This window comes from Frieseomelitta varia, unplaced genomic scaffold, assembly GCF_011392965.1.
Source record: "Frieseomelitta varia isolate USP_RPSP 00005682 unplaced genomic scaffold, Fvar_1.2 scaffold_132, whole genome shotgun sequence".
NCBI lineage: Eukaryota > Metazoa > Arthropoda > Insecta > Hymenoptera > Apidae > Frieseomelitta > Frieseomelitta varia.
In genome coordinates, this window is record NW_025108995.1 from 16529 (window position 1) to 32542 (window position 16014).

At 40.0% G+C, this 16014-nt stretch overlaps 1 long non-coding RNA gene across 1 annotated transcript in view; it reads right to left on the minus strand.

Annotated features, from left to right (window-relative positions):
- Window positions 1–358: 358 nt before the first annotated feature.
- LOC122530143 overlaps window positions 359–16014 on the minus strand; it is a 57819-nt gene continuing 42163 nt past the window's right edge. The window contains exon 3 of the long non-coding RNA XR_006306918.1: window positions 359–397. This is a non-coding gene — a long non-coding RNA (uncharacterized LOC122530143). The remainder of the gene's footprint in view (window positions 398–16014) is intronic.

The window sequence follows — 16014 nt, forward strand, 5'->3', positions numbered from 1 at the left end:
TATCCCTCTAACCACCCTTCTTCCTACTTCGTCTCCGTCACCGAGCTATCGCCACTGACATTGCACGACGACGACGACGACGACGAGACTACGACGACGACTACGAAGCTGCCACCCCGTCGCAGCTGCATTGTCAACCCCTTCCCTCCGTCAACCCACTGCTCCCTGCACGACTGTATGCACGCATTGGCGTAGAACGACGGAGAATCCGACTGCCTATCTGCCAGATACTACTGCTACTCGTCTTTCTCGCGAGCTTACTCCGTTAGCTTCTTACGTGGAACTTTTATTCGCGAGGGTGATGCAGAGAAGAGGTTGAAGCGTGTTGGTACAATGAGGTGTCGGATATTGGTACTTACGATAAACGTTGCCGTGGCGATTTGAAAGATGCTGTCCCCTGTAACACAAGAAGAAGATGCGGACGTTTAGACTCGCGATGAGTAAAAATTTGAGCAGGATGATGATCATCGAATGTTTTTCTTGTTGTCGAAATATTTCGAAGTGTTTTGTACGTAGAAAACACTTCGAAGATAACTCGTCTTGAGGAAAGTGAATTATTTTTCAAATATATTAATTTCGTATGTTATTTTATATTTCTGTTTTCTATGTTTACGTGCATGCATAGGAACGGTATGTTCATATAGCGATCAAAGACAGGTTGTCGTTGAATTATTTCTAAACTAATACGTTTTACACGGTCCACTGACAGTGATCGTCTTAACAAATGTGTACTATCGCTAGATCTCGACAGACTCGAGAAGAATCGAGTACCGTCAGGAATCGCTCGGCGGTATTACCGAATTCCTCGTCTGTAGATGAAAACGCAGAGAACAGAGCCGTCCTCCACGAAATTTGCATCTCTGCCTCGCCAATGCCGCCCAAGGCGATATTGTCGTCACAATGAAACCGCCCCCTCCCCCCTCGCCCTCCCGCCGAAGCTCGCCATCGCAGCCCTCGATACACACTCCGACACAGCGATGTCATGTGCGGGTGTCGCACTCGAACTTTCGCCTCGAACCAGATGCGCGAAACTTCGCGAATTCTGATCACGCATACATCACGGCACGGCTAACAAAAAAAATTTTATCAGCCTTTTTTCTCTGTTTTTCCCCCCCTCTCCTCTCCTCTCGATTCTATATTTTTTTTCTCTCTTTCTCTCTCTCTCTCTCTCTCTCTCTTTTTTTTAGTTTTCGAATTGTCCCTCTGGACACGGTAAAATCCTTTTGAAACAACCGGTGCGCCAGCCGAAACTTGCGCCGGAGAAAATTTAGATGCAGATGACCAGCCTCGTCCGCTCTCAAACTTTTTAATTTCGAATTCTCGTCCCGGCACGGATTTAGTTTCCGATAGGTATTACCGGCTCTCGAAATAGTTACGCCAGGCTTTCTGCTAATTTACATCGCACTGCAGGTGGCGACATACACCGTCGTGCATACGTGTTCTTCAAGTTGGTGCTTTTTAGCGAAAAAGTGTTCTCAATTATGGGGATGTAGAAGCAGAGTGATGAGGGCTTCGGAGAGGGTTTAATTTAGAAAAGTTAGAACAATTAGATTGTGGACTTTTAAGAATTAGGAATTCGTTAGGAAGCAGACGTTATTAAATAATCAATTCTTTAGGAATTGTAATTATTAGATACTGTGAACTTTTGAAGTATCAATGAGAAGCTGTAAAAATGTGCATACAGGTAATTCGTAAAAATAAACATAACATTCAAAGCAGAATAGTAATTATAATTTTTAGTAGGTGAAACAAGTCTCCATTCGAACTCCCGGTTGTATTATAATTATTCTTACGAGAAATATATCCTATATTAGAAGAGAATGTAAAAAATGCTAGCAGTTAAATTATTACTGTATTAAACTTTATATTTACATCCATTATCGATCCATCGTCAATTTATTTATCCGAGATATTGTATATTTTTATGTTCAACAAAGTTTCACGATACATCTTTGGTACCTTTAACGATCGATAATCGTTCTTTGTAAACTCTCATTTATGGTAGATAAAAAAGAAATATAATTCATGTTATTATAAAAGTGAATTGACTGTTTCCCAATTCTTTTCCAATAGTTTGTTAATTAATATTGTTAACAATATTTCACGTTTCATCGTTTTATATTTATCGTACAGTTATATTCAATTTGTGAAACAGATAAAAATTGTTTTCATTTTCTAAGAATTCTTGCCAAGTAAAATAAAAGACGTTTAATCAACTAAAATCGATACTTCTAGTAGATATAAAATACTGCATCTTCTTACAGGGATACATAATTCACTTGTCCATTGTAAATAATGTAGCAGAGTTATAACAATCCAAGATGTACGTAGATAGATACGTGAAGGAAGACAGAAATATACGAAGACACACATGTATCGATTCAAAATTTGCATGTGTGAACATCGTATTCAAATAAAAGGAAGATATTACACATTCGATGCATTGCTATAAATATTTTCTTTGATAACACAACAGTAACCTTTCGTCACGATACAATATTTTTTTCCCAAATTTGTTTAATTAATCTACTTAATCATTTAATCTCGAGCTATCGTGACTATAAAATTATTCATATCTACAAAATTACACTTTACCATGGAAAATTGATTTCAGACATATTGGTTATAATCCCGTTGTCTAATGATTAATCGAATCTCTTAAAAGTTTTAATTCTCGCTTTTTAATACCACGTGTATTAAATTCACAGCGAAGTTAAAATTGATTGGGATTTCCTAAAATTGGTTTCAAACACGTTTCAATCCAACGAATATTCTTAGCTCTTAATAATTTCAGACTCTTACTGTTTAACATTCTGTATAACAACAATAATTGATTAACGAAGTAGAAATAAACCTTCTTAGTCATTCGTAATTTCTTGCCAGGTCTCTTAAAATTTTAGCGCTTTACTAGTTAATGTTCTACAGGATAGTAACAATTCACGAAGTAGAAATAAATCTTTCATTTGTAACATCTTGTCGACTTCGAACTCGATATCCACTATCAAAAATCTAAAAACATTTAAACATTTACAAGAAGCTCTAATGAATAAATATCGACGTATGAAACGCTGTATGAAACATTTTGAAGTTTTATTAACACCGAAGGGGTATTGATCAGAAAGTTTTACCTTTAGAGAGTTTTATATCTATTTTTTACTACTAAAGAAAACACGTAAAGAATACCATGTTAAAAATTTTCAAAATGTGCTATCTAGCGGTTGAATTTGGGAAGGAAAGAGGTAAAAAAAAAATCAAAGCAAATGAAAGCAATGGAAGATGATCAATATGAAGATATTACTGTGAAAATATTACTACGTCTATGTACATTCATATTTTTATGAACGTAAAATAGCACACACTATATTTTCTTATATTATGTATCGTACAGTAGAGAGAATGCGTAGATATTTGCATCGGTTTTGAAAGTGGTTTCACGTGTGATAAACAGCACGTTGAATGTTATTACGAAGAATTTCCGAGAAGCAAATGTACGAATGTAAATACTTGCCGCAGTCACGAGCCAGACAAGTTTGTCTTATTATTTACGCTCCTCAGTCGTACGGAAACTATCGGACGCGTAACATTCGTGCGAGATACAGTCGGTTAATTGCGCATTAGTTGGTAGAAATCGCAAAGTGATAGTGAATTTTCTAAAAGATTCCGATAATCATGGATAAGGGACAAAGTTGTGGACGATAAAAAGTAGTGTCTAATAGCTCGGCTAGTGACAAACGTGCTGTGATACGTATACCGTCGAATTCTGTTAATAATTCTCACTTGTACACGGTTACAACGTTTCGCCTCAACCTTTACCTTGCTTTCGTCGCCGAGATGAGACGCCGAGTCCTCGTGTATCATCAATTTCCCGTGGAAAAGCGAAATTCCGCAAAATCAGAATGCGTCTTTCTACGGTCCTATTCAACTCGCTGCCGGCGAAGGATGCATCGAGACAACGCCTGGAGGGTAAGGAAGGAAGAAGGACCGAGGACTAAGGAGGTCATAGGTGTGAGGCATAGTTCGACGCCAGTATCTGAGACAGTTTCGGCGGCAAGACTTAACAAATAGGCAAAGTTTTGTTCCGAGGATAACCGAGCCCGGCGGATTCTCCGGCGTTGCTACGACATCCTCTCTACTCTTTGTCTCCAAGTTTATGATGTATTAGACGTCCCCTGCCGCGCGTTCCTTTCCACCCGTTCCTGCGCCTTTCGGCTGACCAATTTATACAGTGCACGGGGCAGTCAACGACGAAACTTCCATCTGAGCGAATTAACCACTCTACTTGCTGGGCGATACGTCTGGACTTTGGACGATTGGGTGAGTGCAAATGTTTTTTCAAAGAGATATTTCTCAATGCCGAGAAGGTGTGAACGAAGGCGTGAATTAATTTTCGAGATTAAGATTAATTTAATGAGTTTAAAGAGTTTTGGTTTTTAAAACGATGTGTTTTTCGAAATTTCTTTTTTTTTTTATATAAAATGTGCGCGCGAGATAATTTTTGGATTTGAAATTAAATTCCGCAATTTTTATAGAAACCTGAAGAATTTGAAATGTATTTTTAAAAATTTTAGAACGACACTTTTTATAAAATACACATAGATGAAAACTGTAATCAAAGTGAACTTCGTCGATTCATTTCATAAATGTACCCATTTACCCCGTAAATGTATCCGTAAAATTGCTCTTTTACTTTTATTGTATTACTTTTTTCTCGTTGCATATAAGTGTAACTCCATGTAGTTTCGCGATGGTAAAGAACTGCAGAAAAGTTAAAAGTAGACTTAGGATCAGAATAGTGAAATATAGTTTAACAATAATTCTCGTGCTATAGTACAAAGTGCTATAGATACGTATACTTGAGACAGTGTGTAATAAGAATGAATTTCTCGTGTGAACTGCTTTGACTTGAGTTTCTAACTCTTATATATACGTATACCGAACTTATACCGATTAACTTAGATTTTCTATCGACTTGGATACTAAAATAGAAAATAAACTGAAGGATATACTTTCTTACATGTGACATGTAAATCTTCGTTCTGAATTTCTCTTACACAAAAAATATCTTCTATAATTCTTCTTTTCTTTTTTCAAAGTTCATTGCAATCGTTCTTCGAATAAATAATCACGGAATTTATTAAATTTTATTAATAATAAATATCGAATGTACGTTAAATCAAGTTCCTAACGTTGTATCAAATATATTTTATTGAGTTTCCAGAACTATTTAAAACTTTTCTAAATAGATAACAATAGCAGTGAGTTATACTTCTCTAAGTGAAAGCCTGTCAAGAGGAACTGCAAATAATTTTTCGTTCGCGTTTAAATAAATAGATTCAAGCGAGAAATTCATTCGATCGACTACTGATTGAAACTTACTTCAAACAAATGCAGTTCGTACAAACGAAATTCCACTGCGTACTGTACCGTATAGATACACCTATATTTCGTGGTACTACATGGACACAATATCAGCTACAAAAAGAAACCTTCCAAACAAACAAATACAAAAAAAAAAAAAGAAAAACAGGAAAAAAGAGGAAAAAGGAAAAAAGAGAATGCTGAAATTTTCCTTCGAAGCGGACAGAGGGGAACTAAAACGACAAAGAATAGAAGCGCTGGGCGAATCAACGCCCCGTGTGTGTTGAAAAGTTTCGTATTCTCGTGGAACGCGCGTTTCGCCGTAGCCGGGGCTACGCAGACGCGTCTGCTGCCCCCAGGATTAATAAACTTTGTCGCGTCTCGGCTTACCCCGTTGGCGTAACTCCGTACGTGGAAAATCAATACCCGATACACATACGACTACCGCGTATCCTTGCCGAGGTCCGCTTCTCTACTTGTCTCTCGCGCTATCTCCCTTTTATCGCGATGCTATCTGTTCGATATTGGCGCGCGCGTGGGAAACACACCGTCATACGCCGTGCATGTCCCGACTTCAGACGATAAAGAGACCACGACGATGAACCAGTCAAGCATTTACAAACACAAGTAGGTCGTCGTAACGCCCGCGTCGTTGTCCCACCGTTGTACCACTCTCCCGAGGGCGAGAGACGACGTTCGACTCTCTTCTCTTCTCTTCTCTTCTCTTCTCTTCGGGGGTGACAGATGGCCGGTTAGACAAAGAACTTGGCCGACTGCCTTTCGTTGCGTAACTCGATAAAACCACCGCCCAAAGTCGATCTGGTCCTCCGAAACGCTCTCTCTCTCTCTTTCTCTCCCACGTTCATACGGAGACGAGATCGTCAAAGGGACGATGGGGTTGAAAATCAAATAGCGTCGTCTCGATGGGAAACCTCGATCGTTGTCAAGATTGAAATCTCTCTCGCGTTCCTTCTCTGTTGACCGTGGCTCTTATCTTTCTTCGCGATCGCGTCAATCGGACGACTTTCTGCCCCCTCGAAACGACGAAAGCCACGGTGTGCCGTCGTTTCCACGGCGATTAGACGATTAGGAGACTCCCTTTTCCGCGAAACCTCGTTACGACACCAACTATTGGACGTGGGATTAGCTACGGGGATTACGATCGTTTCATCGTTTCACTGTATTCCTGCGGTATTGTGATTTTTTTTTGGCTCTCCCTCTCTCTCTCTCTCTCTCTCTCTCTCTCTGTTTCATCGTTTTCGTTCGTCAGGGATGCGTTTTGGGAGATGGAAGCGAATCGCATCAGGGGAAACGTTTCTAAATACTGCGTGACCGCAAATCGCGCGTGTGCGTTTGAACTGCGCGTCACGAACGCTCCCTCGTTGGTAGTTTGTCTCGTGTTTGCCCGTGCTCGAGTTACACTTTCGTAAATACGTGATTTACATTTATCATTGTTGTTGGAGAGGACTTATAGGGTGGAATTTCTGTTTTATGGGCGGTGGAACGGCCGTCCTGGAACGTTCGCATAATTTCAACGAAGGCTGGTCGGGTTTTGGCTCAACGCTGCAACGCAGTGAATTTATACTGTTTTTCGGTCAGAATTCGTTGAATTTAGAAGAAGGGAGCAAAACCGGAAACATCGAAAGCATGTGTAAAGTATTTTATCATCGGGATTTAAGTAACGAAGTAGAAAGAATCGTTTTTTCAGGAGAAACTAAACTTTGTTTAGAAAAAGCAATGTTACTGAATTCGAGAAAAGCTAAACTTTTCCACATTGTTGCAGTTAGTAGGAAATATTGTCAAAGATAAAAATTTTTCGAAGAATTGCTACATATTTCTACCACGTCGCAATATTTTGAATAAATAATCAATAGTTAACAATATTCAAAATATTCGAACCTGGTCGAACGTTAAAATTGCTTTCTTCTTTCGCTTTTCTTTTTCATTTTTTTCTTTTTTTTTTTACCTATGGTTTTCGCAAAACGACGATATCATAAACCACCCTCTTGCGGATAACGTTCCAAAATCGTGGAGCCGAAACTCGCGCGAGATAGGGATAGCCGTGAATCCAATAATTCCGTGCGACGATCAATTCTCGTAAAGTCTAGTCTCTCGATACGGAGTGACTGTGATGGGAGATCACAATTCCGCGTCTTGCGATTCACGGTTGTGGCAGTGACACGCATGAACAGCACGCACACGAGCGTGCAGGAAGGGGCGTTACGTCGATGGCTGGGCAACAATGGGCACGTGGCAGAATCTAATCATCTCGCAAGTCTCAGGGTGAGCCTGTGCATATTTTTTTTTTCTCTTTTTTTCTCCTTTTTTCTCTTTAACTTCTGTCAATTCAGAGTGCCAACTCGCTGGAAATTTATTAATCCGCGACCGCTCTATGGGGCCTGAGTTGTTTCCGTGAAACGCAAAACGGTATTTGCGTAAATGCTTGGATGAACGAGCGTGTTTGAACGATTTGCAATTCAACCCCTATAATTTGCACCATAATATTCAGCTAGCGTTCGATACACTTGCAGTTCTCTTCTCTCTCTCTCTTTTTTTTTTTTTTTTTGACCAATCGTTCAACCGATTTATCGAATTCCGATTAGGATTCGTTGGTTTTCGAGTAAAGATTGATTGGACGTTTCTTGTTTCTAAATACGTCTCTTGGCTCCGGCTATCGATCTCGAGAAATAGTTTTTTATTAATTTGCTGAAAATCGTATGGAAATGAATATAATGAATAATAAATTAACTGGCAGTATCATATTACTGATTATAATAAATAAACAAGTGTAAAGATTAGAAAGATTCTTAATTTAGAAAGATGAACTTTTTTCAGCTACTGGATATTTTGATGTGTAGGATGAATTGAAAAAAATGCTCTCTTTTTTAAATCTATCTAGAGAGTTATGAAAGAGAGCTGTTTATTTTTTGAAAGTTGAATGTAAATCAAATGTTTATTTATCTTGAAATGAGGAAATTTACAAAAATTGATCAGTATTAATATTAATGAGTAATTAATTATATTTATATTATGGTTTAATATCACGAATATCTCGATAATGACGAGCCACGAAACATATTTGAAACGTTTCATTAAAATAGAAAAATTCTAATTCGTGGTAGTTTTTAACTCAAACAGTCACATAGCAATTTATCTAAACTCAGCCTGAGTCATCGTATATCAAAAATCAAACATATTATGTAGCAATCAAAATTTGATTTAAACTTTCAGACCTATCGAAATAATGGTTGGTGAATTTATATTTTCCAATAAAGTCGATATATATTCTCGATGGATAATGTTAAATTCGGCGCGAATATCTGTTTCAAAATAACAGATGGAAAGCAGTCGAGAAGATTCATTTTGACGAGTTACACAGTTCGATTGGAAGTCAGTGCTCGATAGGTAGTTCGATTGATTAAGCTCTGGGTGTCGTGCGTGCAAGTTATACATGTGTCTGGAACTATGCTAGAAACACGTGGCCCCTGCCTCAGGAGACGCCCCTTTCATCTAATCGTTGCACCGCTAATGGATTATTTCAATCGAAGAATCGAGGGATCGCTGCCGTCCTTCATAAAACCTATAATTATCCTCCGTCCATTATTATGGATTATTCTACTATACACCCGATATATTAAGATTCTTAATAATTCTTATTCACCACGCCAGTGAAATTTTCAAATACGGTGTTTTCGAAGAATATTCTGTAATTAGTTCTTTTTTTTCAAAAGAATTACAAAATTACAAGATTCTTTATAACTATACTTACGTTATATTAGTTTCCTTTCGCTATAATCAGCATTTCTAAATATATTTTCAAAAAATATTTTATGATTAACTTTCTCCACGAAAATTTACTAATTATTTCTTGGTGTGTCTGCTCCAAGATGAAACGTCTATAAAAAAAAAAAAAAAAAAAGAAAAGGAAACACGAGATAACGAAACATGAGCGATACAAACGATTTTTTCCTGATGAACTCTGAATCGGGGAAAACGAAAGCTCAAGATGGAAGTAAGGGAAGAAAGAGCCAGCTGTTACGCTAAGTATCCTGAAACGGGACAGCGAGTTCCTTACAGGAAGGATGAAGCAACAAGTGGCTTCTTAGCTCAAGCAATCTTAGTTCGATGTTCAACAAGTGTTTTCCGAGTGGATGCATGTCCTGGGAATCTTTCGCAGGAAGTTTAGCACAAGCGGCTACTTGTCACGAAATGTTTGTACAGTTAGACGGAATTGTCCTGACATTTAAGGACAATTTGTATATTTTATATCAGCTCATTTTATAATTTTTAATATTTTAAGAGCCTAACATTTTGTCTTGTACCATAACTATTTCTTCGTTTAAAGAGAAATTCCAATTTTTAAATTATAAATAGTAATATCTAGATTGAGATTTGGCAAAGCATTTTTAGTAATAGTATTTTTTAGTATTGCACTGTGACTGTTCGTCATAAATTGAAGTTCAGAAATTAATATGTTGTTAAGAATTATTAAATAAGTGCTGAGGAATGCTTTCTAGAATCTTGTATGGTTTCATCTAAAATTTTCAAATGATTTTCACTAATGTACGATTTAAAGAGAAATTCATATTTCGCCGTTTCCACGGAAAAGATGTTTGCATTGGATTTGTAAATTTTCATTGCATCCATTCTGAAAATTGTAAAATGATAGTAGATAATGTCTGTACGGCAACAAAGTCAAGAATAACATTTCTTTATCACGACATTCAATACGTATCATTTGTGACATCTATATTCCACTCGTTTAACACGCTACTCCCGCTCTGACTCCCGCTTTATTAGCAAAATATATCAATTCTCAGTAAAATATTAATATATTAATACAAACACGGTAGCATTAGTATTATTAGCAGTAATAAATCCACTTTGGAAGCAGTACCTTAACTTCTAGAAATTTCCTCACTTCCACCCCCTTGGCGTTTCAACCTCGAAGGGAACAACTTGAGAAAAGAGAAAAATAAAGAAACGAAAGAGAGAAAGAAGAAAAGTAATTCTCCAACGTATCAAAGTTTCTTCGTATTAACACGGAACAAAGCGCTCCTAATCCATGGGTGGAGGGGGTGGAAAAAAAAAAAAAAGGAGAAACACGAAGTGGGATGGGGCTTGTTGGTTTCGCGTGCCGTCTCTAAATAATAAAATAAAAACCTCGACCCTCTAGATCCTTGGCCCACGCTCAATCCCGACAGCAACAAGTTGATATCTTGTTCCCTCGAGGGCGGCCTCGGGGGTAGGAGGACTCGAGCAACAAGAGGAAGAGAGTCGTAAGAAAACCGCTTTTCCTTTCTTTTCGTGCTTCCTCCCCCCATCTGGTTATCTCCTTTTTCGTCAACGAATTCCTTATCCGTACCCTCTAGGCCGGAAAATCTTCGAAGGGAAGTTCTTGGCCCGTGAAGGGGCTAAGAAAACTGCTTGAATTCTCTCAGAGGGTGGGGTGGATCGTTTCCTTGGAGTTTCAGGAAGCAACCAAGATGTAAAGGGACGGTGTTTCCTTAGGGGTGGCAGCCGCGAAGACGATTCAACCTCTCTCTCGGCGTCTTGTAACCTGTTGGAGTTACCCTCTTCGAATGGGATAAAGTGCCTCCTTATTGAACTATGTGGGCGTTATTGGGCTGTGAAACGTTGTGATTATGGAAGCCTGTTTACCGTGGCAAGTGAACGCGATAATATTGGTGCTTGAGCTAGTTGGGATTTATTGATTCAGGTGATAGGGTGGAGTGGTAGAGACAATTGTGACTGAACCGCGAATATTTTTGTAAATGTATTTTGAAGAAAGGGACTTTGTTAAATATTGTAAAAAGCGTAAACTTCTTTATCGTCATAGTACTGTAATTTAATGTAATTTAACGTAGTCGAGGATTTATTTATATTTCGGCAATGAGATTGCACGATAACGCAGATAATAATTAAATTACTAGTACGAAATAATTTTTAAAAAATTTAATTTAAATAAATTACGTTTTGAATATATTTTTGAAAATTCGCCGTTGCTATGGAAGTTGACAGAAATTTATATTTCGCATCAAAATCACAGTAACAAATCCAGAGTACCACGTAACATGCACCGTGTAACGATGTGATTATTTTTTTGCCTGTATAAAATCTTAAAGAAAGAAGCGTATGCATCATTATATCAAAGAAACGTCAAAGTCTAAAGGCATCGTCTACTTGATGACGGCTCGCTCTCCACGGCAAGTTTATTGCTTTATTGTCCATGGTTAATGGGTAACAAGCCGAGAAAATCACCGTGAAAGGGAGTAGTAATTAGCAGACGTTCACTCTGTAGGCTAAGAAAGCCGGGTGAGATCAAGGGGATGAGCATTTCTTAGGGTGAGTAAGCTCGCCTTAAGAAAAACCAAACGGCCGTTGTCTTGTAACCTGTTGAAGCAACCCCTCAAGAGATAAAGTGCTTTCTTGGCGCCCGATGAAGAAAGGGGCTGCAAGTTTAGTTGTAGGGTGGGGCCTCTGGCTTCGTAAGAATCTCCAGATACTTGGGATAAAATCTATAGGGTGAGACATAGATAGAGTGGTGAGCGGCGAGGCGCGAAAAGGAAGGAACGATAGCCGAGATCTTTCCGGCCGAGAAGACGCGACACTGGGCGAATCCCTGAGGCCAAGAGAGACGGAAGAAGAAGAGTCAGAGCAGCAGCCCAAGAGCTCTTTGAAGAAGTGACACCTTTGTTTTCCCAGAGGGCGCTCGAACGTAGCGTGAAGGGTTAGCAGTCTCGAGGAAAATTGACGTTACGAGGAAATTACGTGGAAACAAAGATAAAATCCTTGGTCGTCGTCGCATTAACTACGCCGCGCGTGTACCTCCACACGTGTATATATTCTGAGATGTTTAGCCAAAACGTACGATATTTTTGTTCTTGAGTGTTCATTTTTTTCTTGATCCATTAATTCGGGAAGGCAAGTTCAACTTGTCGTTTGGATAGAATAATTATTTTTTTTATCTCGAACGTTCGTAATTTCAATCCCGTTTCTACTGTGAATAAATTACATCGCATTTACATTTGCAAGGAATAAGATCGACGTATGTAGCAGTCGGTGATTTAGTTTCATTAATTTTTCAGTCTGCGTCTGTAGAGGTTTCTAATTATGGGATAACCCGATTAGGTTAATAGGTTAAATCGTTATATAGACTGTCCTTTTTTTGTAATTCTATTGAACTATCTAAATTTTGAATACTCACTTTACTTTTAAAGACTTTTCTTATTAGTGGCAGATATTACGTATTTACAGATACGACGTTCAATTATATTTCTTCTAAAATGGTTGTTAATCTGCGAAATTGAAATCTGATGTTAATATTCTTTATTAAGTTTCGTATATTCTACTTAACTTTGATGATAATATTACAAAGATATACACGATTATTTCAAGCAACATTAGTATCAATTAAATAGCTCTATGGTTGATTTTAATGAAGAAAACTCTCCAACAAATTCCACGAAGATATATACTGTACGATATATACTTGAAAAAAGTAACAGGTGCAGTCTTAAACGCCGAGTCAATTTCTAATTTACCTACCCATCGTTCTCAAACGACTCTTTCGAAACCAAATACAACTAATAAAAACCTACTTGATCCGATAACCTAAAGCACTAAAAAAAGAAAAAAAAAAAACAAAAAACAAAAGAACAAAAAAAAAGAACATCACCTCCCTTTACTCAAATACTTCAAACCTCCTTTGTTCCATCGGATTCATGTTTCCTCGCTCGGCCCGATACCAAAATCTTCCGTCCACCTCGATTGTCTCGTTGATTGACAAAGAATTATCCCGACAAAGGGGCCTGCTGGTTGCACAATCGACTCTATCTCACCCTATTTCCTCGAATCTACTGTCAAAAGAATCTACGCCCGCGTACACGGCGTCTCCAGTCGATTAACAGGATTGATCGTTCAGGATCCTCTCAGCTGTCGCTGCTTCCGGATCCTATCGTTCTTCGTCTACCTTCGAGTACCTACAGCATACCTTGTTGGAGAAAAAAAAANAAAAAAAAAAAAAAAAAAAAAAAAAAAAAAAGAAAGTTCCGCGAAGAAGATGCGAGTTCGACACAATCTTAAATACCATTGGCCAAAAGTGTCACGCGGATAAACAAGCGAGTGAAAGAGAGAGAGGCTGGTGGTGTCCCATGAGAAGACCCTCCCTTCCGGCAACGCATTATACCTACTCGCGAAATCTAGCCCGCAAACGACGCGTGACTTCCAACCCAAGAACTGTTCTTTTCTCATCCTCTCGACAAAGAATCGCCCATTGTATCCACCTAAAACCCGACACGCGGATAAATATTTAACAAGCCTCCGCGTCGCGTACTGTTACGTCAATATCTCCCCGGAACGTGCATCCGGATGCATTCTTCCGGTACAGGAGGACGCCCAGCGGCGGGATGCACTCGATCACGTCGGGGTTTTCAGGTCTGGCTCTCGATCGCGTGACGAGAGAGAAAGCGAGAAGAGGAGAGGAGAGACGGCTAGCGCGCGCCGCTACGTGGTAAAGGAGGAGCACGGGGGATCCTTTCGGATATATTCAAAATATGCAGAGCAACGGCGCGCCGCTCGGGCGAACACCGACAAAAGGTGCGCCAACCGCGGAGATAAAGGCAAGCCCTCGTTTCGTTTGGTGCGCGGGGGCGGCGGGGAGAGGATAGAAATAAGCAGTAAGAAAAGTGGAGGAGATCGGCGATTCTGTTTGCCCACAAAACGCCCGTGAACACGAGACGACCGGGTATTATGCAGTCGTCGTAGACAGATCAGACAGAGAGACAGACAGACAAACAGCCACCTACTACACAAGCAGATGATGAACCTTTTTCCGGGGGATTTTCGGGATTAGCGACAGGCGGACATGACACGGCACGAGGGGGTGAGGATTTTTGGCGGTAGAGAGGAGCCGCACAACGTTGAGAGAAGCAAACCGGGAGAGTAATTTGAGATGATGCTGTTCTTCCTCAGCTGGCAGCGTTCGACGGCAGATGTCGAAATTGTTCGGTTCGCGGAGACAATAACGCGAGGATAATGGATTTAAGTCGAGAACTTGGTGATGCCGATATCTTTGGAGGATTGATTCGATGATAGAACTTTGGTTTGGAAAACGAGAAGACGTTTGATGTTGAACGAAGAGATTTGCTTGCGAGAGATGAACGGATCGCTCCGATTTGAAATCTGACGACTAACTGGTTGTCGCAAGTAATTCGTACTTGGTACTTTTTTTATATAATAACGCATCGATGTATTTTTGAAATCGTGTCGAAACTCGAAAAGTCGAAATATTATTGATTCATCAAGAACGAGTCGAAGGAGATTTCGCCCGGAATCGTCTCAACCACCAGTTGATGCGATCGTTCCACGACGTTCATCAATGTTTCATTAAGACGAAGAAACATTAGTTTTATTGGGATGGAGCAGCTACGATGTATTATTCAGCAATTCAGCTTGCGATACTCGTTACATTCTTAATTATACCTACGTCTTACCAACAACAGGCCAGAGAAACGGACGCGATTATAGTACGCGTGCACGAGGAGAAACACAGACAAACAGTTCTCGCGATGTTATTCATAATTCAAGCAGAAACAATGGAGCAGAGAATAATCTCGAGCAGTTACGATCGATAGTTAGCTGTAGCCACGCTTACAGTTTTAAGCTTGTCCTTTACGTTTCTATCCCGATAAATCCTTCCTTTTGTCTGCTCTCAAATAAGCACCAATAAATATTAACAACGAGAAGGCTGGTTTCCGCCGTCAACCCCGAAAGAAAGGAAACATGGCCGTACAAGAATCGCGACGAACGACAATGAAACGGAAGGAGGCTCGATAGCGGTCGAAGATCAACGAACCGGGCGAGCGGAAGAGAAATCTAGTCCGGTTCCGTCCCAGTAACGACACCGCTGAAATTTTCGATATAACCATCGGTTCGCCGTCCTTTCGAAAAATCGACGAAGCGGCGACGATGGTTTCGTCGTACACGAACCGTAGCAGCGCCAATCAACCCAAAGAGAGGGAGAGAGAGAGAGAGAGCCAGAGAACGAGATTACTAGCGGAACGGGCATATATGCGTGGTATGAAAGGAAACTCGGCGGGGAAACGGAGCCGGGCTTGTTCCGCGCTTGGGACGCACAATCGCAGGATAAACCGAAGATATAATGGCACGTATGACGCGGTAAAACTTCTGTGCCACTTCAGTTAACTTCTGAGGGAAGGCGGAACAAACAATCGCGGAATTAAAGTCACGGCGATCCTGCCGGCTGCTTCACCGAGCGAACCTGTTACCAGATAGAGTCAAAGGATCTCGTCTGCTGTGCGCGAATGTTTGCGTATATATAGATATATATATACGTGGTATCGAATCGCGGTGCACCCTCGTCCGTGTGGCCGCCCTGGTTGTCTTTCTCTTTCTCTTCCTCTTACTATTTACCATCGAAGAGCAGAGAGGGAGAAAGAGAAAAGAAGAAGCGGCACGTAGGATCGCGACAAGAGGAGGACGAAGACTTGGGCAGGGGGAGGGAGAGGAGGACGCGCGAGGAAACGCGGACCGTCAGAAAGCAGAGAGAGAGAGAGAGAGAGAGAGAGAGAGAGAGAGAGAGAGAGAGAGAGAGAGAGAGAGAGAGAGAGAGAAACGGCGGACGGCCCTCTCTCT